The following is a 21,801-nucleotide window of genomic DNA, read 5'->3' on the forward strand; positions in this document are numbered from 1 at the left end:
TCTGGAACAACATGTACTCAGTGGGAAATGCTTCAGGTTTGTTTGTTTGTTTTTTCATTGTATAAGGTAAAGGCTTACAGAGTCCTGCACTTGAATGCTTTGAAACCAAGGAATATAAGAAAATATCCCAAAATGATAACATGACTATTTCTTTCTGGTTGGTGGGATTATGAGTCATTAAAAACCAAAACAAATCCTTTGGCCCCCAACTTTTCTAAAATAGGTTTATAAGAAATACCAGACCTTTGAAAGAAATGCTGTAATTATGATATAAGACAAAGACGTTTGGTCAATTTTAAAAAGAGGTCTTGAAACATCAAAAACTGTTAGAAAATGAAATCCTGGTGTTAGGTTTCTCAGCAATATGCACATGAAAACATACCCCCAAAATCCAGACTTTCAAGGAATTTATAATCATTGTAGATTTTATGCTGCAGCCCAATGTTACATCACATAAAGCAATCATTTGGCAAAACGACATCTTTTCTTTCAGGAATAATAATTGTACTCTTTACCATCTCACCAACTCCTCACAATACTACTGTGAGTATGTATCATTATGTGCACACATAATAAAGTTTAGAGAAAGGTGAAAGGAATTCTCCAAAACGGAAAAAAAAAATAATACTTGAACCCAAATGTTGGTCCTATGCTCCATGAATTTTTGGCCACTCTGGACTTTCGCTTACTCCATCTTCAGATATTATTTTTAGAGTCACAGAAAGTCTAGGGATGGTGTCACTGTGCTGACATTTCTTGATGTAATTTGGCACCGCGAGGCTGGATGTGTATAAAGGGTAAAGGGTTGCCCCAGAGCAAGTTGAAATGGGGTCACCAGAGCTGTGTTGGATGGGTGATTGGAAAGAACACTGATCTCCAAGCCCTGAACAGGCATTGCAGTCAGGACAGCAGAGAAGTCAACTTGTCCAGCAGAGATGTGGATTTTTTTAAATTATCCTCTTACAGCATTGTTCACTTTGGGGCAGTATTTGATGACCCCCGTGGGGTCTCCGCAGTTCTCCCACCACCACAGCACCCGGGACCCATCACCACAGTCCCTTGTGCTCTTCCTTCCCCTGTTTTGACCCCTCTGTAACAGGGTGGTCCCCAGGAAAGGGGGAGGTTCCAGGTTTCCTGCCCCACCCAAAAGGGGGGTGGAGCTGAGCAGGGAGAAAAGAAGCTGCAGAGGAGACTGAGGAAGGAGGAAAGCAGGATGCAGATGCAGAGCCAGAAGGAGACCTGGAGGAGGAGCGTGGAGCAGAGACACGTGAAGAGACTGCGCTTGCCTTTTGGTCGTGGACTGGGTGACACAGATGTGGGTGAGACCCGTGGGGAGGTGACCATGGCGGTTTTAGTTTTGCTTTCGATTTTGCTCTTTTCCTCTGAGATTTGTCTGTGGTTTCTGATCCTTTTCTGTGAGACCCCCCCTGGAAGGTGCTTTAGACTTATGACAGGTTTTGGGGCCTTGCTCTGGGCCAATCCTGTTTGGGTGGACTTTTACTCACGAGGGGACGGGTAACTTCGGGTGCTTGATTTAGAAACTAGATTCTTGCTTTTCCTGTATTGTTTCCTAATTGTATTAAAGTTCCATCCCATTAAAGTCTCATTTGTTTTGTGTTGATGCAGCTGGATGGCAGAACCCATTTAGAGTAGGCAGGTTTGCGGGGTCTGGGGTGCCCCTCCCTGCCCTGTAACACCTCTGTCTCTCCTCTTGGCCTGCTGGATGCCTCAAATCTATGGTCAGCTTGCAAGTTTTGTCTTTTTCCTGGCCTTTTGTTTTTTTTGGTTTCTCTGTATTCCGGGAGGGGAGCAGTTCTTGTGCCATTTTGATATCAAGGTCATATTTCTCCATTGCACCAACTGGAAAATGTTCTCTTTCCCTGTAGGAAACCCCCTGTAATTCTGGGATTCACTGGCCCCTTAAAGGTATGATCGAATTTTCATATTTTCACCTGCTTGTTTTATTAGTTAATACATTTTTAAACTGTAGATTTTGGGGCCTCCCTAGTGGTGCAAGGGGTTGACACAACCTAGGAAGCCATCCACAGCCACTGCAGCACGAGTTCGAGCCCCAGCCAGGGAGCTACCCACATGGCACAGCAGACCTTTCCTGACTCACCTGCTAATCCCCTCAGCAGTGTATTTCAGTGGATCCGCCTGTTCTGCTCCCCACTCTGTCTCTGGTGGGTCCTATCACCCCCCACACTTCTGGCCTGTACTCCAGTTCTGGTATCTATAAATAAATAAAATCTTTTAAAAAATGTTCCTTTCTTTTCCTTTCAACTTTATGGGTCCTTCTGATTTAGTTTGTCTCTTGTAAACAGTATAGGTATAGTTTTGGTTATTCATCCAATATGACAATTTCTTTTATTTGGTGAAATTAACTTTTACTTGTTATTACTAACATATTCAGACTTATTTCATCCATGTTATTTTTTTACTTTTTTATTTATCTAGATGGCACCTCACCATTAAAGAGGAAAGCGGAAACAATCCTATGAATAAACAATATGACTACAGATTTTACACAATCTACGTAAAATAAATTGTTGTAGAAAGAGACCAGAAGGAATTATATCCAGTATTAATAACTTACTGGTCTTCATTTTTCTTTTTTCAATGACATTTATGGAGATAACTTTTGTTTACAACACTATATCATAATGTTTTTTTCTTATAGAAGTTAAATTATAGTGGATATCTTCATTTTTCCCATAATTTTAAAATGTCCATAATGTGATCATTGTTAATAAAGTAAAAGGTCAGTAGTTTAAAATACATTTTATTGGGCCTCCCCAGTGGCACAGCGGTTGAGCGCTGGGTTACAAAGCTGCCTGCAGCCTCTGCAGTGCCGGTTCGATCCCCAGCTGCTCCCCGGCCACAGGAGGAGGGTCCCACATGGCGCGCAGACCTCTCCTGCCGCCTGCTGCTCCCCTCAGCAGTGTACTTCGGTCCTTCTGCCTACTCTGCTCCCCGCTCTGGCTCTGGTGAATTCTCTCACCCTCCCATGCTTCTGACTGTACCCATTGCTTGTATAAATAAATAAATAAATCTTTAAAAAAATACATTTTATTTAATGAATGAAATGGATGAGGAAAAGGAACATCTTCCCACTGGCTAGCCTTCCTTCTTCCTGTCCAAAGCACACAGAAGCTTCTAGAAGGTGTGTGCCCACTCCCCAGTCCCTAGCCTGAGCTTTACTTTGACGTCCCACAAATGGCAGTGTCCTCACCTGGCCCTTGGCTCCTCAGGGTGTGGGAGGAAAAGGGCGGCTAAGTGTGGGTGGTGTGCTGCTCAGAACACTCAGGCCTTATCCTGCCTTTGAGTCTCCTAGAATATCAGCAGGATGTGGCTCCAAGGTTTTTCCTCCACTGCTTCCCCAAACAGAAAAGGCCGTCCTTTGTCTAGACAGCACTTTGATGGACTGTGGATACAACCATTTAAAGACTTTATCTGAACTAGATGAAAATGTCCTGCAGCCACTTAAAATTTAATTTGTGGAGGTAATGTTTGTTCACTCTTGGTTCCTAGCCTAATGCAATTTGGCCTCCAATACCTTTTGAAGTGCCTGGTCTGGATTTAATTTTGTGGCACCCTTTATTTTTCATAAATTCTTGGCATTGCGTGTAATATCTTCCCATGTTGGTCTGTCTTTGGCTGGTAGGGGTTTTGTTTTCATGTGGTGTCATACTTCCCCAACTTTTCTAATCTAGGTTACCCTATAAGGAATCCAAAAATCTCAGATATTTATCAAAGGAACGAAACACAGGACATAAAATGGAGCCAAAGCAAAAGGAAGCAACATAGCTCTACTGTTCGGAAATGCTACATCACTCCCCTCGGGGGAGTTTTATGATCTTTTTAAGTTCTGGATGGGACCAGAGCATCATGTACCGGCCCCCTACAAGATGAAAATTGGGGGCTCATTGTTCAAAATGTATTGACTTTCCAGCAGACAGTAATAGAACATAAATCAATGAATACATTGATTTAAATGTATTCACAGGGATGAGCCACTGGAATGGCATGTATTGTTCTTTTTGGCCACTCAGCTTCAAAATTCCTTGATTTAAAAAAAAAGCTCCTTGGGCCTCCCAGGTGGCACAGTGGTTGAGCACTGGGTTGCGAAGCTGCCCGCGGCCTCTGCGGCGCCGGTTCGATCCCCGGCTGCTCCCCGGCAACCGGAGGAGGGTCCCACATGGCGCGCAGACCTCTCCTGCCGCCCGCTGCTCCCCTCAGCAGTGTACTTCGGTCCTTCTGCCTGTTGTGCTCCCTGCTCTGGCTCTGGTGAATTCTCTCACCCTCCCGGCTTCTGGCTGTACCCAGTGCATGTATGAACCAACCAACCAAACAAACAAATAGATAAATAAATAAGACATGCCTCTAGAAAATTAAAAAAATAAATAAATAAAAATAAATAAATAAAAAATAAAAAAAAAAAGCTCCTTTATTGACATTTGAAGAGTTGCCATCTGGTAGGGTTTGGGGGGAGGTGCAGGGACTACTGCCTTTCTCGGAGATACCGGTCATTGTCCTTCTCAGCCTCTCTTGCATCTGAGGCACACACACCACCCAAGCTCTGCAGATTGAACCCGCCCTCACAAGAGTCTGACTCAGGAACTAATGCAAAGGGGCACTCTGGGTGGAGTCCACTCTGGCCCAGTTTCCAGAGGCTAGGAGGTGGCGGTTCTCACAATGGGGCCCCACAGTGTGAGGGGCCCTTCTGTGTCCACGGCTGTAGCAAGGCCATAGTCACCCATTCAGTAACACAATTTGGACATATTTTCCCATAGCCTCCAAGCCTGGTTAACCGCCCTTCTGGACTCTCTGTGGGTCGTTCAAAAGCCTTTAATAATTTTTTTCCTGCTTAACACCGTGGGTTGAGTTCTGTGTCTTGTAACGTGAATTATCCCTTTCTGAGGGCCGAGGTCAGATTGCTCTGTGTGAAAAGATCATGTGGACCTCAAGATGGCAAGTGGAGAACTTCCTTTCAGTGATGCCACTTTACAGTCTGATTGTTCACGAACTCCTCAGCTGGAAATTCAACTTTCTCTCTGGCATAACACACAGCCAAGCTCGGAAGATTTACTTATGCTTTCACAGTTTTGCTTAACTCATGCAAAGAGCAAAGTGAACTTGAGCAATAAACAGAACAATTTCTTTGTGGGGTGTAATTTCATTCTCTCTTGGTGGGTGACCTCAAGGGACCTCTCCTGGAAGATGTGAAGGGAGGGGCCATTCTAAAAAAAAATAAAGTTCATTATGGCCAAAGACAAGCTTCTCTATTGCATACTAAAGTCAAGTTCTTGGTATTACATTGCTTCACTCAGGAAGGTGTGGTTGCTTTGTTCTAATCTACGGATTATCTAGGGCATCTCAGGATGGATGAATCTCTGCTTTTGTTGGTGTTTGAATGTGGCTGAAGAGCAGGTTACAGTACAAGCAGACTGGAGAGAACATTGCACTAACAATAGAACAGTACAAAAATCTCTCTCCCCACTGGGACCCATCCGTCAGTTTTACAGCTGCAAGTTTGACTTGGCATCATTAGATGACTTTGACTGGTTCACATGAATATGAGGCAACCAAATAACCTTGCAGAAATACCCATGTGCAATGGTCACGTGGACCTTTAGAAGGCTTCAGGCACCTAGAGGTGGGTATCAGATGGACTACGGCAGGTTAAAAAGCAAGGGTGCCTGCATTTGCTGCAGGAGCTGGGCAGAGATCCACAAATCCCTCTGCATCTCCTTCCTTGCCAAGGCCCCTATCTCTGCTGCTGGGACATAGACTTTCCATGATGTTTTCAATCAGAGCTCAAATCCATGAACCCATTCTCTATCTTGGCCAATGACGGTGCTCAAAACCAGCTTTGTGTCCTCTGTTTTCTTTCTGCTCCATGGGAACCACATGTTAAACATAGTTCCTAAAAATATAAACATCACAAGACGATTGCTTGAATAAGGTATTTAGAGTTGCCATCAGCCATGGACACCTGGCAAAGACTCATCTGGAACTCTGAGTGCTAGAAGTGTCCTCGTTCTTAATGTAACACATTCAGAGGCTTCATCCAAAGGAGAATCATACAATGACAAAATGAAATCAGGAAAACCTTGTAGACAGCTTTAATGTCACTGTACATGCTGAATCACCAAACGTTGCTGTAAGACTCTTCTCTTTGCCAAGAGTGATAGGAAGAGTATAGAGTGCCTCCCTTAATCTGTAATTGCATTACCTTTTTTAATATCATCAAAGCTGAGCGATTTAACCTGAGCCTTTCAGTTTTTCTCTCTTGTCCATGTTAATTCTATGTAATTTTATGTTAATTCCGCAAGCATTGTGAGCTTGCTCTTTGCCCAAAATGCCCATGACTAATGCCTTAAAATTCCCCCTCTGTGGCTTAAGATTCAGATACAACTGTTACTGAATTCACAGACTGCAGGGATGGTGCTCGGTTTTCATAGGTGTGATAGTTCAGTTAAGCTCCCAAACCCTCTTGTGTAGTGGGAGTATCATTTGAATTTACCAGAAAAGAATCTGGAGGTCAGAGAAGGTCTCTGCTATGCTGAAGACACACATCTTCTCAGTGACAGTGACAGACCTGGGTACATGTCCACATCCTTGGCTCAAAGTCAGTGTTTTATCAGAGTGCTAAATTCACCAAGCCAGACAGTTTCACTTACAAATCAAGCCAAATACATATAACAGCAATGCAAACTTATTTGGGGGAATCTATGCTATAATATAAGCTATCAATGCTATAATATAAGCATGCAATTCAATTGGCAGCAAGAGGGAAAGGTAATGAAGGAATCTTTTGGCAAAATTCAGGAGACTGGTACTTAGAATGGGGTGGACCCAGTCAGGAGACTTTCTGGTAGCCCCCCATCTGCAAGGAGAAGGGACACCCTTCTCATGGTGGGCAACCCAGATGGGTGTTTCATGTTGAAATCCCAACCCTTAAAGAGATGGTATTATAGGAGGGGCATTTAGGAGGTGATTAATTCAAGAATGGGATAAGTCCCTTAATAAATGAGGCCCCAGAGAGCTTGTTTGTCCCTTCTGCCATGTGAGAATACAATAAGAAATCTGCAATCCAGAAGAGGGCCCTTATGCAAATATGCTGGCACCCCAATCTTAGACTTCCATAGTGTGTAAATAAAGCTTGCACAAAATCAGGGGGTGAAAATAACATATGAGATATCAGAAGTTTAAGAATAAGTTCAAGAAAACTTTGGGTCTTGGAAACTTTAGTTTCACTTTCTATTCTTGCTCACATTCTAAGTCCCTTAATCTACATATGAATACATTCATCTATCTGTCCATCCAACCATCCATCCATCCATCCATCCACCCCTCTACACATCAACATATAGATCACGTGCCAGAGATACACTGATGAGCAAAACAGTCCCTGTACTCAAGTGCTGAAAGTAAACCAGTTTCCCAAAATATGGTCTATGATTCAACTTAGAATCTGGGAGATTCCTGACTCCTAGAAATTTAGGGTATTAATGAAAGAGGAATGATGAGGAAGATTGGAAAAATGGGTTGGAATTAGATTTTTTTAAGTTGAATGATACACTAAGGAGTCTCTACTGAACAGGTCAAGCTCCTTTCCTAGATGCCTCAAAGAACCTCCAATGCCAACAGCACCTGTGAGTGGTTCTTAACATATGAGTATTTATGCTTGATGTCAAATAGACCTCAGCTTCACCAGAGGAAGATGCCCAATTCATCAACCTTTATGGTGTGGTGAGGGATACAGGTGGAATGATCAGAGAGCTCCTCACCATAAGATCCCTTATGCTAAATGATTACCGACTAGATCATCAATTCTCTCTCAGTGGACTCATGGAATCCTTTAATGCAGAAGCAATAAAGACGGACAGTAGATGAGTGACCAAGGAGTAGCTTGAGTGACCAAGGAGTAGATGAGTGACCAAGGAGTAGTTGACATGGTACAACAGATACCCTGCGGTTCAATCTGAGTGATCTACAGTGGAAGTTCTGATTACCCATGAGGGCTAATTCTTATTTTTTTTTAAAAGAAATATTTTCAAACTTGCAGTTACCATTTTCTTTCTTTTTTTTTTTTTTTAAGATTTATTTATTTATACAAGCACTGGGTATAGTCAGAAGCGCGGGAGGGTGAGAGAATTCACCAGAGCAGGGAACAGAACAGGCAGACTGATGAAATACACTGCTGAGGGGAGCAGTGAGCACAGCAGGAGAGGTCTGTCGTGCCATGTGGGACCCTCGCCAGCGGCCGGGGATTGAGCCGGGCTGCAGAGGCTACCGGCAGCTTCGCAGCCCAGCGCTCAACCACTGTGCCACCAGGGGAGGCCCTGGGCTAATTCTTATTGTGAAAGACTTTCCTTCTTTCCTCCTTCTGCGTTGTGTATTCTAGTGATAAACTCCATGGCTGAGATGACCTGTCTGCAATTTTGCCTGGCAAATATAGAATTTAACCGTTATTCTTTATATGACAGTTAGCTATAAAAGAGACATTCCAAAGCTCATTGCAAATACACTGAATTACTACAAGTCAGCAGACATCAAATATAGATGATCTGGAAGTCATTTTCCATAATAAATGCTCACAGAGAATGTGATCAAGAGAATCTGGAAGACAGTAAAGAAGGAAGGAAGAAAGGAGAGAGGGACTGACAGAAATCATGATTTATCTCAGTCCCAGTGGGAGCTCCTTTTTAAGAGCTGGGGGGGTCTTTCACTTGGAATTTTCTGAGTACCTCTCAAAGCAAAAATACACACACTGAGGATATAAGAATTCAACCATGAGATGAGACACTTAGAGATGCAGTTCTCAACATTTTTGGTTACAGAACCTCTTATTCTCTTATGTATTACTGAGAATTCTCAAGGAGCTTTTGCGGTTAAATCTATTGATATTTGCCACAATAGTGCCTAACACTGAGAAATATTTAAATATTTGTTGTCTCTTAAAAACAACAATGACAAGCCTATTGAGGTTGGCAAATATTTTTATTAAAAATTGCTATTTTCTAAAGAAAATGTGGGTGGAAACAGCAGCATTGTTTTTACATATAAATCTCTTTAGTATCTGTTTGAATAATGGAGAATCAAAAAATATAAACACATGCAGTTTGCAGCAACATGGGTGGAGCTAGAAGGGATCATGCTCAGCGAAATAAGTCAGAAAGAAAAAGAAAAATACCAGATGGTCTCACTCATAGCAGGAATCTAGAAAACCTAAATAAGAGACCAGGAAAAAGACTAATCAATGCAAAGTAGTAATCAAAATCAACAAGCAACTATGAACCAGAGACACACTGGAGGGGTGGGGAGTATTAGGGAGGGGAGGGGAGAGGAAGAACTAGAGTCAAAATAAGGGGGGGTTCAATTTATGGGGAATATAACCAAAATGAAAATGCATATATTGTACAAAGATGAAAAATGATGTTAGAATTATATAAAATAAAATATTAAAAAAAATAGAATAATGGAGAACAGCTGGATTCTCAGACCTGCTTTGCATTGGCTCTATCACTACATGTTGTTTTGGTTGAAGGACTTGTGGGAAATCTGGTTTCCCCCTGATATATGTTTAGAAAAGGCAAACTTCACAGAGCTCTGAAAGGATCTTGGGGTTCCCAGGGCTCCCCAGACCATGCTTTGGGACTTGCTGCCAAATAATTCACTTAAATATATTTATTTACAACAAGTTCTAAATAAGTATAGTGGAGAGACTAATAAATAACTGCTTTTTCTTTAGTAAGAACCAGAAACATTCTCAGGCAGATATGTCTAAGAAAGGGGATCTGCTTGGAGCCATTTTTCTTGTAGCTTTTGGGGTCTGGTTTTTTTTGTTGTTGTTCTTGTTTTTTGTTTTTAACTCGGCAGATCTTGTGCTAATATGTTGAGTGTTTCCATCAGTCATCGTTACCCATAGCAGTTTGACTCCTAGATTGTTGTGTTCAATGGCTTAATATTCCCACTAAGAACAGATTTTTACTCAGTGGATTTTCAGGGACAGTTTGCTTTCCTCCAACCCTGATTCTAAGGATTTATATATCACCCCAGGATGGAAAGAAAGTGCAAGCCTCATGGTTGAGCGGATTCTCTGCCACAACCATCTGTGTTCACTGCCAGTTGCCTTTCTGCCTACTGTGACAATGAAATTGGGGTGAAATCCAATTTACTCACCAGGAAGAGTAATTTTGAAATTGGGTTTTAACCAGAAACAAATTTCCACCCAACGCTTAAACATGGCTGCCAAGATGCTCTCAGCAGCTCTCATCCGGTGAACATCCCTTCACCGGGAAGTCATGTGCTCTGCCTGGCGGGTGTGGTTGGCAGACAGCTGCATGACATGAGGCATTGCCCCCTAGCATTCTTAATTTTTGAATTAGTGTTAAAAGCGAGATCTCTGTTACCAATGACATCCAAACAAATGTGACCAGTAACCAGGAGACACTTGTTCTCTGGACTGTGCCTGGATATTGAATAAACTAAGCTTAATGCCTTGACTCAGAATAGCTCTTTGTCTTCAGCAGAGCTCAAGGTCTAGTTCACAACCTTCCTGACAACCTTCTTATCCCTGAGTCAATGTTGCTAGTTTTCAAGGCCCTCACAATCTTTGGTTTAATTCTCAAATAAAGGAAAAAAAGCATTTTAATTTTCCTTTAACTCAAAGATCTGAAAATGAGAAGCAAGTTTCCCCCAAGAAATAAATGTCTATAAACTAAGTATTTCAAAAATCTAAAGTTATGCAAGATTTAAGAATAATTTTTTAACAATTACACTAGCTGCCTATATCTTATAGGAAATAAGTACTATTTTAACATGCCTGTCACATTATTCCTAGGACTTCAATCTGCTCCATAAACAGATGTGTGTGTCTATATTGCCTATTACAATTTTAAAGTTACACAGGCCAGGACTTCATAAGCTTGAAGTTTACATAGATCACAAGGGAATCTTGTTAAAATGCTGATTCTGATTCAGTAGATCTGGGTTTGGATCTAACAAGGGGCATTTCTTACCTGCTGCTGCCGTTGGTCCATGGATCTCATAGGCACAGAATGCTTGATAATTATTTCAACAGAATTTTTAAAACTCTCCAAAAATCAAAATAGTGGCTACCAATATTCCCTCTTGCTACTAGGATGTCTTGTTTTGCTTAGAATATATTAAATTCAGATTGTTGTCTCTATGTGGTTATCAGGCTCTTGTTTAGATTAATAGTTGATTAGCACAGGAATCTGGGAACTCTGTCAGATAAAGAAAATCTTTGTTTACTTGATCTCCAGAAAACAGGCCAAGGGCCAGCATCTGTAGAGCTGATTTAGGTCTCCTGGCAATTTCAGAGTTTTGCCACTTTGGCTGCTGGGTAAGATAGTAAAACACCAGATAAAATAAACCTACCAGACAGCTTTTGTTTGTGTCCATTCCTCAGCTTCCAGCTAGCGGACACATCATCTGGTACCCATATTGTGCTTATGAGCTCACATAGGTGGACATTAAAGCCTTTTGTGGACGAAATCCTGTTGGGCATCTTTTCATCTTTTTTTTTTTTTAAGACTGTATTTATTTATGCATACAAGAGCTGGGGTGTAGGCCAGGGGGGTGGGGAGAGAGGTGGGGGAGATGATTCACCAGAGACAGAGTTGGGGAGCAGAACAGGCTGACTCACTGAAATACACTGCAGAGGGGAGCAGCAGGTGAGACAGGAGAGAGGTCTGCTGTGCCATATGTGGGTCAGCTCCCTGGCTGGGATCAAACTCGTGCTGCAGTGGCTGGTGATAGCTTCGTAGTGCTGAGGCTTAACCCCTGGCACCACCAGGGAGGCCCCTGGTGGGCAGCTTTTTAGCTCCTCTTTATTATTGTCTATGTGTTGTATCAAGGAATTCCTCTTCCCTGTTGAGAGTTTCTGATGGGCTCTCTTGCTTCCTCGAACAGAATCTGAAGTTCTTGGAGGCCCATTGCCTGATCTGTGTGTTAAATGCTCATATGAGTAATCCCTGTTGTCTTCTTCAGCAACAGCGGGAATGGCCTGGTGTCAAGGCCTTTACTATCACTGAAAGGAACTGCAACCTTATTACGGGGTAACTCTGGAAGAAATGGGGGTGATCTGTGTGGGTACCTACATTCCCAGGCTTATGAACTTGGGACAAGGCTCTGAAAGCAGACATGCAAAAAAAAAAAATTAAAAGAAGATTTTGACACAAGAGGGTTAGAAGAGGGAGAATAGAGAGAAATATAGAGCTGCGAAGGTAACTGGCCAACATGTGGCTAGGATCTGTCTATTGGCCCAGCAGCACCAGGGTGCAAGTTGGAAGTGTACGGGGATGAGGGCCAGGCCCAGCTGCCTTCAGTGTTTGAAAGGTCCACCTGAGCACTCAACTCCGCCCCCAGTTCCCGAGTTGGAGGAGTATCCCCGAGGAGATGGGTGGGATCCAGTGAAGAGCATTGAAGGAGGGCCTTCAACTAAAAACCAGGGGCAGGGGTGATGATGTTACTGGGGAGTTTCCACAAAGAAACTCCCTTTTTGCAAATGGCCCGTTTCTTTAATGATTATTTCCCTTTTAAAATTCTGGAAAAGGGGCCTACCCGGTGGCACAGTGGTTGTGCGCTGGGTTGCGAAGCTGCCCGCAACCTCTGCAGCGCAAGTTCGATCCCCGGCCACTGGGTGAGGGTCCCACATGGCGCGCAGACCTCTCTTGCTGCCCGCTGCTCCCCTCAGCAGTGTACTTCGTCAGTCTGCCTGTTCTGTTCTCCGCTCTGGCTCTGGTGAATTCTCTCACCCTCCCGTGCTTGTGACTGTACTCAATGCTTGTATAAGTAAATAAATAATTCTTTAAAAAACAAATAAATAAATAAATAAAATTCTGGAAAAGACAAGTTGTCAAAACACCATAGCCTTTCTTCTTTTGTATTTTGAAACACTCTTTTGAATTCATTGCCTCTCTTGAGTTAACTAAACTATCTTGTCCTTGTATTATGGCTTCTGCCATTCACCACATAAAGTCAGAAGAGACTCAGTGTGTAAGACCTTCGATAGAAAAGAACTTTAATACAATTAGTGTGCAACAGAGAAGAGAAAGAATATACTTAAAATAGTTTCCCCATAAGACAGCCAAAGTTACCCATCCCCTTGTGGGTAAATGTCCAGCCAAACAGGGTTGGTCAAAAGGAGGGCCACTGAGGCCCAAAAATTTTCCATGTCTAAGGCACCTTCTGGTGGGGAACTTCAGGAAAGGTATAGAAAGGGCCAGGAAGTTTAGAAAGAGCAAAATGAAAATACAGGTTAAAGCTGCCACTGTTAGCATTTGCACAGGTCTCTCAGCCACATCTCCTTCAAGTGTCTCCTTCCATGTCCCTCTCACCCCAATCACCGAGAAACAAGTGTGGTTTCTTCAGCACCTCTCTGTTTCACGTGCCTCCTCCAACTCTTTTTGGTTCAGGGAAATGGGAGGGCCAAGAAGTCTGTCCCCCTCTACTCACTGCCCCTGAGGAGGTCATCGTCCTTTCTACTGGACCATGACTCAGAAACTCAGGTCTTGACCAACAGAGCCCAGCTAGAGGGGAAGGAGAACCTGCACAATATCAGGGCACTTTCCTTGGTGCAATCATTTACTTGTTCACTTATTTATTTGCTTATTTACTTTTAACAGTTGGGAGTGTTGCCTAGCAATTCCGCTGCTGGCCTCATTTAGGGTCACTCACACCTGCAGAGAGCAGGCGGCTCAGCTGATGCTGGGTGGCCAAGACGGCGTCCCTCACAGCTGGGGCTGAGCTGGGATGGCTGAAAGGGCCAGGATGGCCATGTTCCTCTCTCCCTGTGCCTTTCATCTCAGGTTACTTCCCAACACGGTGGTTGAGAGAGACCCACTGCTAGGGTAACCTTTGAACTGAGATGGCTAGAGGATTAGAAGTATAGGAAGTAGCAAAAAAGGGAGATGCTGGCAAGAGGAAAATAAATAATTGATAACTGATCAGTTGATAAGAGGGAGTAACATGGGGCAAGACCCTGTGAGGCAAGAGGAAGTGTGATACTTTCTAGGAAAAAATGAGTCTGGCTGGCTACTGCACAGGATATAAGAAAAGAGATAGAGTAGATATCAGACTATGCAGGTTCAGGAGCTAAGGAACTTTTTTGTTATCTTCATACCAGGAATAATGAGACCCCATTGAAAGGTTTCAACAAATGGAGTGACATGATCTGGCCTTCTCTTTAAAGACAGAACATGGGGAGATTCACAAGGTCTTGGAGGGGGACTGAAGTAGGACTTCTTAACCTCTGTGCCAGTGACATTCTGGATTATTCTTTGTGGGGCAGCTGTCTTATATATTGCAGAATGTTCAGCATTACCCCTGATCTCTAATTCACTAGATGCCAGTTGCCAGCCCCCTCACCTTGGTTGTGACAAACACAAAGGTGTTCATTCATTTCCAAATGTCCCCTTGTTACAGGGCAGGGAAAGGAGCACCCCAGAGCCCCCAAACATGCCTGCTCTAAATAGGTTCTGCCATCCACTGCATCAACACAAAACATATAAGACCTTTATTTATTTATTTATTTTGTTTATACATGCACTGGGTACAGTCAGAGCACGGGAGGGTGAGAGAATTCACCAGAGCCAGAGCGGGGAGCAGAGCAGGCAGAAGGACCGAGGTACACTGCTGAGGGGAGCAGCGGGCGGCAGGAGAGGTCTGCACACCATGTGGGACCCTCCTCCGGTGGCCGGGGAGCAGCCGGGGATCGAACCGGCGCCGCAGAGGCCGCGGGCAGCTTCGCAACCCAGCGCTCTACCGCTGCGCCACCGGGGAGGCCCATAAGACCTTTAATGGAAAGGAACTTTAATACAATTAGGGAACAATACAGAAAAGACAAAGAATATAAATCAAGCACCCACAGTTACTCATTCCCTCATGAGTAAAAGTCCATCCAAGCGGGCCTCCCTGGTGGCTCAAGGGGGTTTAGCACCACACTATGAAGCAATCTGCAGCCTCTGCAGCACGAGTTCAATCCCCAGCCAGGGAGCAATCCACATGGTACAGCAGATCTCTCCTTACTCACCTGCTGCTCCCCTCAGTAGTGGATTTAAGTGGATCCACCTGTTCTGCTCCCCACTCTGTCTCTGGTAAATCCTCTCACCCCCCCCCCACATCTCTGGCCTGTACCCCAGCTCTCGTATGCATAAATAAATCTTAAAAAAAAAAGTCCACCCAAACAGGATTGGTCTAGAGCAAGGCCCGAAAGCTGCCACTAGTCTAAAGCACCTTTCAGTAGGGACCCAGAGAAAAGGGTCAGAAACAGCCAGACAAGTCTGGGAGAAAAAGAGCAAATCAAGATAAAAGCTGCTATAGTTAACCTCCCCATGGGTCTCTCACCCACGTCTGTTTCAACCAGTCCAAGACCAAAAGGCAAGCACAGTTTCTTTACATGTCTCTCTGCTCCATGGGCCTCCTCCAGGTCTCCTTCTTGCTCTCCATCCTGCTCCTTCCCTCTCCCAGTCTCCTCTCCTGCTTGTTCTCTTCCCTGCTCAGCTCCACCCTGCTTTGGGTGGGGCAGGGAACCTGGAACCTCCCCCTTTCCTGGGCACCACCCTGTTATATCCAGGGGGCCAAATCACCCCCTTTGCAAATCATTGGGCTAAGAGAATGCAGACCCTCACTGGTCACGATTCCATCCTTGAGGAGAGGATGGACATGAGTGGCTGAGGTGAAACTGGCAAGGGATTTAAGAGACCAGGAAACAAATTCAGTATTGGGGCCGGCAGACCTGTTACAGCAGTCTGGCCCTCAGGTCCTCTCTGTCCTTCAACATTCCACCAGCTCTGAAAACATCATCTAGTCCTGTTTGCATTGGGCTATCTCCTAGTCACATGGAGAAAGATAACGCATGGAATATAGAGTTTATTTTCATTCCTTTGCAAAGCTCACCTGGATCAAGTCTGACCAAGGAATGGATGGAAGGTCAGCGATGTGGTATGTGTTTGGGCTTGATTTTGACAAGGGCGGTCTAGAGAAGTGACTGGATGGAGTTGGATGGTGGGTGGAGTTGTATAAACCCCGGCCACAGACCTTACCGGTGAGGGCCGCAATTGTCTGGTGTCCTGGCCACCTGCCCTCCTGTCTGCACAGGTCAGCTTGTCATCTTTTATTACAGTACAGCCCTTTTCCTCCTCGTGGGCTTACACAAAGAAAAATAATCCCCCCCTTGCCTGCCTGTAAGGAAGTATTGTGAGGAATGGTGAGGTCCCAGCCCTAAAACACTTGGAATTCATTTGATAAAAGATCCTGCCCTTATTTTTCTACCTATAGTTTTCTGTAAGAAAGGAAAGGTTGTGTTTTCTGCTCCTATGAAGGAAAAATAGAAACTAAGACTCCTTTCACATCACAGTTTTGTTCTGATTCAAGGGCACCTCCTGAGCCGCCAGCCAAGCCCCATGAAAAGGCTTTGTTAGATTATTTAAGCGATCAGAGTTCATAAAGGTCATCATTTCTTTCCTGCTGAGTCTGCGGACAGTATCTTTTCTCAGCTTCTGAGAGACTGGGGAAACCGAAGGAAATTTTCATCTTGTTTCAACCCTCACTCCTTTTCCCCTGACTTAATGAATATAGTCACCAGAAGGTTATGTTATGGTCTATTAAAAGTGTAATTATTAAATTCATGGCAAAGTATCATATCAAAATTTAAAGAACAAGAGTCATAACTGAAAGTTAGTTCTTTTCTTCAGGATCACAAGGCTGCGGCCCTACCACCCACCTCCTGATTTTTCTCCTGAACAAAGGTGGCCACAAATTACCACCACAAGCAACTGAGCCACAGCTTGAACACAGCCCCACCCATTCTCACTGAAATGTGAATGCAGACTCTTTCTTTTAAATAGTAAAATCCAATTGATAAACGTAGAAGAGGTGGCAGAAATTTAAAAATCACCATGTGGCACAATAAAATAATTAGCAAGAATAAATGCTAGGACCTCCCTGGTGGTGCAAGGGGTTAGGACGCAACCTATGAAGCTGTCCACAGCCACTGTAGCATGACTTCTATCCACAACTGGCCAGGGAGCTACCCACATGGCATGGCAGACCTCTCCTGTCTTGCCTGCTGCTCCCCTCAGCAGTGTATTTCAGTCAATCGGCCTGTTCTGCTTCCCACTCTGTCTCTGGTGAATCCTCTCACCACCCCCCCACACCTCTGGCCTGTACCCCAGTTCTTGTATGCATAAATAAATAAATCTTTTTTTAAAAAAAGAATAAATGCTAAAGTTAGTAGGCAGAAATAAGAAGAGAAAGGTATTTGGAAGTTCTCAACAAATTGGTCAATTAAGTTTTAACAATACGGTGGGTGTATTAGAATAATCTAGATAACTGAGGATAGTAGGTACAATAAAATTATTGTGCAACTAGCAAATGGACAAACTTGTTAGTGTTCCTGTATAGGAAAATGGACCCCTCTACCCCTCTGAAGTTCTAGGGGAGTTTCCCAAGGAGATATAATATTTTCCAAAAGAACTTCAGCTACAGAAGAGTTAGTAGCCTGTTTACAAGGGAAAGTCACCGTGCAGTGACAAGAACCCCAGACCGCGAGCAAAGCATGTTAATGTCCATGGATGGGGGTGCTCCCTGAAACCAAATTGCCAGATATTGAACGACTACAAGACAATTTTAAGTGTCATGAACTCTGAGAACAGGCGCCCCTGTGTTTTTTGCATAAACGGGATGAGTAAGGTAGGCACTTTCTGCTGCCTCACTAATATTTCCCCACCAATCTTGATCTATGAATGTATTATTTTATTGATCATTAAAGACACGTACAGTGGTTAGGAGTGGAAATTTGAGAGTCTCTGGTAGGGTTGAGTTCTAATATGGTCCAAACCAGGGCTTTCTTTTATTACCACATCAACATTATTGTCTTTCCAATCAGTTTTTCTTCTTCTGGGGCCATTTTGGGCCCTGCTGACCAGTTCTCCTAGGTTATCAACTGAAGAAATGTGTACCAGAACCATGACAGACGTTTGGCTGCTTTTGGTTTCTTAAGAAACGCATTCTTCACAGACATTTCAGCAAGTTGAATTCCTTTAGTTTCCAGAGTCAATTTTAGAATGCCTGGGAACCTTAATTATAGCTAAGGCAGCCAGTGAAATGATAGCATCCAACAATTCCTGAATATAAAAGTGATTGTTAATTTTGAATCCATGGGATATAAGGAAACCATGTTGCTTCCACAACATTTCACAATCATTAGCTAGTCCAAAAGTAAATCCACCATCATTGCAAATGTTAATGATTTTGTCCCTGGCTGGGGTACAAGCCCACGTGAGCACATGTAGGTTGACTTGTTGGGCTACAGTGTCCAAAGGCAAAGGAGCCACTTCAATGACATGAAAGGGGGTGGACATTGCCCTCCCAGCTGAACATTCACCGTCACCTTCCGATTCTGAACCATCAGTCAACTATGACATGTGGAAGCTACTCAGTTTCTTGAGGTTCATCATGGGGCTGAAAAGATGCTCCATCTGTCAGAGGATCATGAGGAACTAGGAGAGTAGCTGTGTGAGGTTTTTAGAAGCACTTCTGGTGCTTAAGGGACAAAGTGGTTCAAAAGGAATCCCACAATTTCCTCCGTCAACTTAACCACAATAGCAGCGGCAACCACAACATACTAATATTCTAGGGCACATACAGTAGGGCTAAACCTTCACTGACCAAATTAATAGAGACAGTTGTCTTTATGCCTTGGATCTTGTTGTTAACTAGAATACCTGTGGGTCAGTGGAGGTCCCCATATCTTGGGGTGAGTACCGCAAGAGTATTTTCTCCCTTTTCACATATGAAAATGGAAATAATGCTCCTGATATTTGAGCTGTCCAAAAGGAGCATGGCTTATTACATTCCCCATTAAAGCTGCGGAGGTCTCTTTTAGGGTATTAATTAATTCTGGGAAGAGGTTTAAAGGGACATATTTGAATCTCGATGGAACATGTACTATGAATTTTGCCAACATCACATAAGGAAAAGGGAATTTGATTCAGCAGGTCAATAAATCAGACATAAGGGCAAAAAAAGGAAGTTAAAGTTTCATTTAAATCACCTGCTTGACTATCTTGAGCTTTACTGTCAATTAATAATTTCGCCCTTTAGGAAAAAGTGATCCAGAATGATGTCTTTCTAAGAACTCTTGAGTTATCAGTTAACACGGGTCTAGGAACTAACAAGAAAAAGATGGGTTTCTCTCTAGGGATGTAAACAATTGGGAATAGGTAGGTTCAGAAACAGAAATTTTTTTCTTTAAAGAAATCCCCGCTATTGAACTGCCTTAATACTTCAAGGTAGATGCTGTTTATAGCCATGGCTTCTAAGCACCGATATATTACCCTAATTGCAATAAGAACAGAGAGATTTACTCCCAATCTGGAAAGTTGTCTCCCCAAGCCAATTAAGAGGAAAGATTTGGGCTGGGCCTCCCTGGTGGCGCAAGGGGTTAAGTCACAACCTATGAAGCTATCCGCAGCCACTGCAGCACAAGGGAGCTACCCACATGGTGCAGCAGACCTCTCCTGCCTCTCCGGCTGCTCCCTTCAGCAGTATATTTCAGTAGATCTGCCTGTTCTGTTCCCCACTCTGTCTCTGGCGAATCCTCTCACCCCCCTGCACCTCTGGCCTGTACCCCCCAGCTCTTGTTTGCATAAATAAATAAATCTTTAAAAACAAAAAAGAGGAAAGAGTGGGAAAAACCCAATAGAGTCTGCATGTCCCAGAATGGAAATTAACAGGATATTGGAAAACCTGGTCGGGAAACTGCACATATTTAGATTCTTTAAGTTGTGGCAAGCTGTATTCCAACGTCCTGGCTTTGTACAGTAATGGCCAAAGCTAAGAGGCTTTTGGGTCTATATAAAATCCTTCCTTTGGCATGGCTGAAGATAAAGGACCTTTGTCATTTTCTTTTGGTTGGCTAGTTGAAAATATGGAGCTCTATTTTGGAAACTAAATCTGAAGTAGACATGGCTTCCCATTGTACCCCAGTTCTTCTAACTAAAAGGGAAAGCTCTTGGCTCAGTCATTAACAAACAGAATTAAAGGCCACCTTGTAGATTCAGCATCAAAGGGTAAGCCAGAATTTTATTTGAAAACAATTTGAAGCAATTATAATAATCCTGAACAGACCCAGGCTTTTTTTCCTACTCAATAAGCTTAGGAAAAACCATGGGAAAGGCTTGCTGAAGTTCTCTGCAAGTTTCCCAGCCTCTTGCCAAAAGCTAGGTTTATCTAAATCTTTTTCAGGATTTTCCAATCTGGTAAGTTTCATACAATGTTTGACTGGATCCTTACCAACAAGCATGGGAATTAATTAAAATAGGTCAGAAAAACCAGGCTTGTGAGTCTGTGGGCTGATGTTATATTCTTCAGCAAACCTATGAGTGTCCTCAGTTGCTCCTTAACTATGGCCTGCAGTTGGGCCTTAGTTCAGGGAAGAAATCTGAAGTTTATCTGGATCCTTATTAGGTTTAACTTGAAAAGGGCAGGCTGCCATGAGTTCAGAGGATGAAGGCTCAGAAAGATCCTTGGCCTAAAGGGTTAGATTAGCAGAAGAAATAGATTCGTAGTCTGAGGCCCTGAAAGGGAGGTAGGCAGGTCAGAAAGGGAAGACAATGAAGGCCTGGGCAGTGGAGCCTCAGCTCATCCAGAGACAAGGAGGAGGTGCAGACACAAGGAGGGGCGCAGAGACAAGGAGGGGTGCAGAGACAAGGAGGGACAGAGGGAGAGAAGAAGGTGGTAACAGATATGAATAGGAGCACACAATTGCTGTCTTCATTCAGCCACAAAGAAGGTGGGGAAGAGAGAGAGAGAGTTGGAAGCCATTTTCCTTTTCTTTTTCTTTAATCATTTGGTTTGTCTCATTTATTTAAAATTTTTTAGGTGCAGGGCCTCCCTGGGGGCACAGGGATTAAATTCTCAGCACGATTAAGCTATTGCCAGCCACTGTGGCCTGAGTTCAGTCCCTAGCCAGGGAGCTACCCACATGGCGCAGCAGACCTCTCCTGTCTCCCCACTGCCCCCCTCAGCAGTGTACTTCAGCAGATCCACCTGTTCTGCTCCCCACTCTGTCTCTGGTGAATCCTCTCATTCCCTGCACCTCTGGCCTATACTCCAGCTCTTTTATGCATAAATAAATAAATCTTAAAAAAAAAAAAAGAAATAGCTTTATTTAGATAGGTGGTCAGTGATCTAAGGATGGAGGGCATATCGCCCTGAAGAGACCATTTTGCCACTGATCTGAGAGAACGGAGGGCACAGCACCCTGAAAAGGCTGTGGTAACATCTCACTGCTGGCTGCTTTATAGTGAGTTAAAGAAAAAAAGTTAGTCACAAGTGAATCAGTTGATCAGAACAGTCTGTTAGAGCTCATGTTCATGCGGTCTGCCATGTTCAACCTCCAGAGTTTGTTATCAGCTGCCAGACTTTGCTGTCCTTGGTGCATCCTGGCCTACTTGGGGAACTTCTGAGGGCCTCACTGTCTGGCACGCATTCAGGCATCCTCAGGGTCGGGACCTCAGTTCAAAGAAAGAGTATAATAATATGATAAATAATATAGTATTAGTCATATAGTATGGACACGAGCCTGGAGCCCTGTGTGTTTTTACAGATTCCTGGCCTGGACACAGTGCCCTGACCTTCCTCCACAGCCCTCCATCAGCACATTTTTAAAAAGATTTATTTATTTATGCATCCAAGAACTGGGGTACAGGCCAGAGGTGTGGGGGTGTGTGTGAGAAGATTCACCAGAGACAGAGTGGGGAACAG

Source organism: Talpa europaea (assembly GCF_964194135.1).
Source record: "Talpa europaea genome assembly, chromosome: 6".
Lineage (NCBI taxonomy): Eukaryota > Metazoa > Chordata > Mammalia > Eulipotyphla > Talpidae > Talpa > Talpa europaea.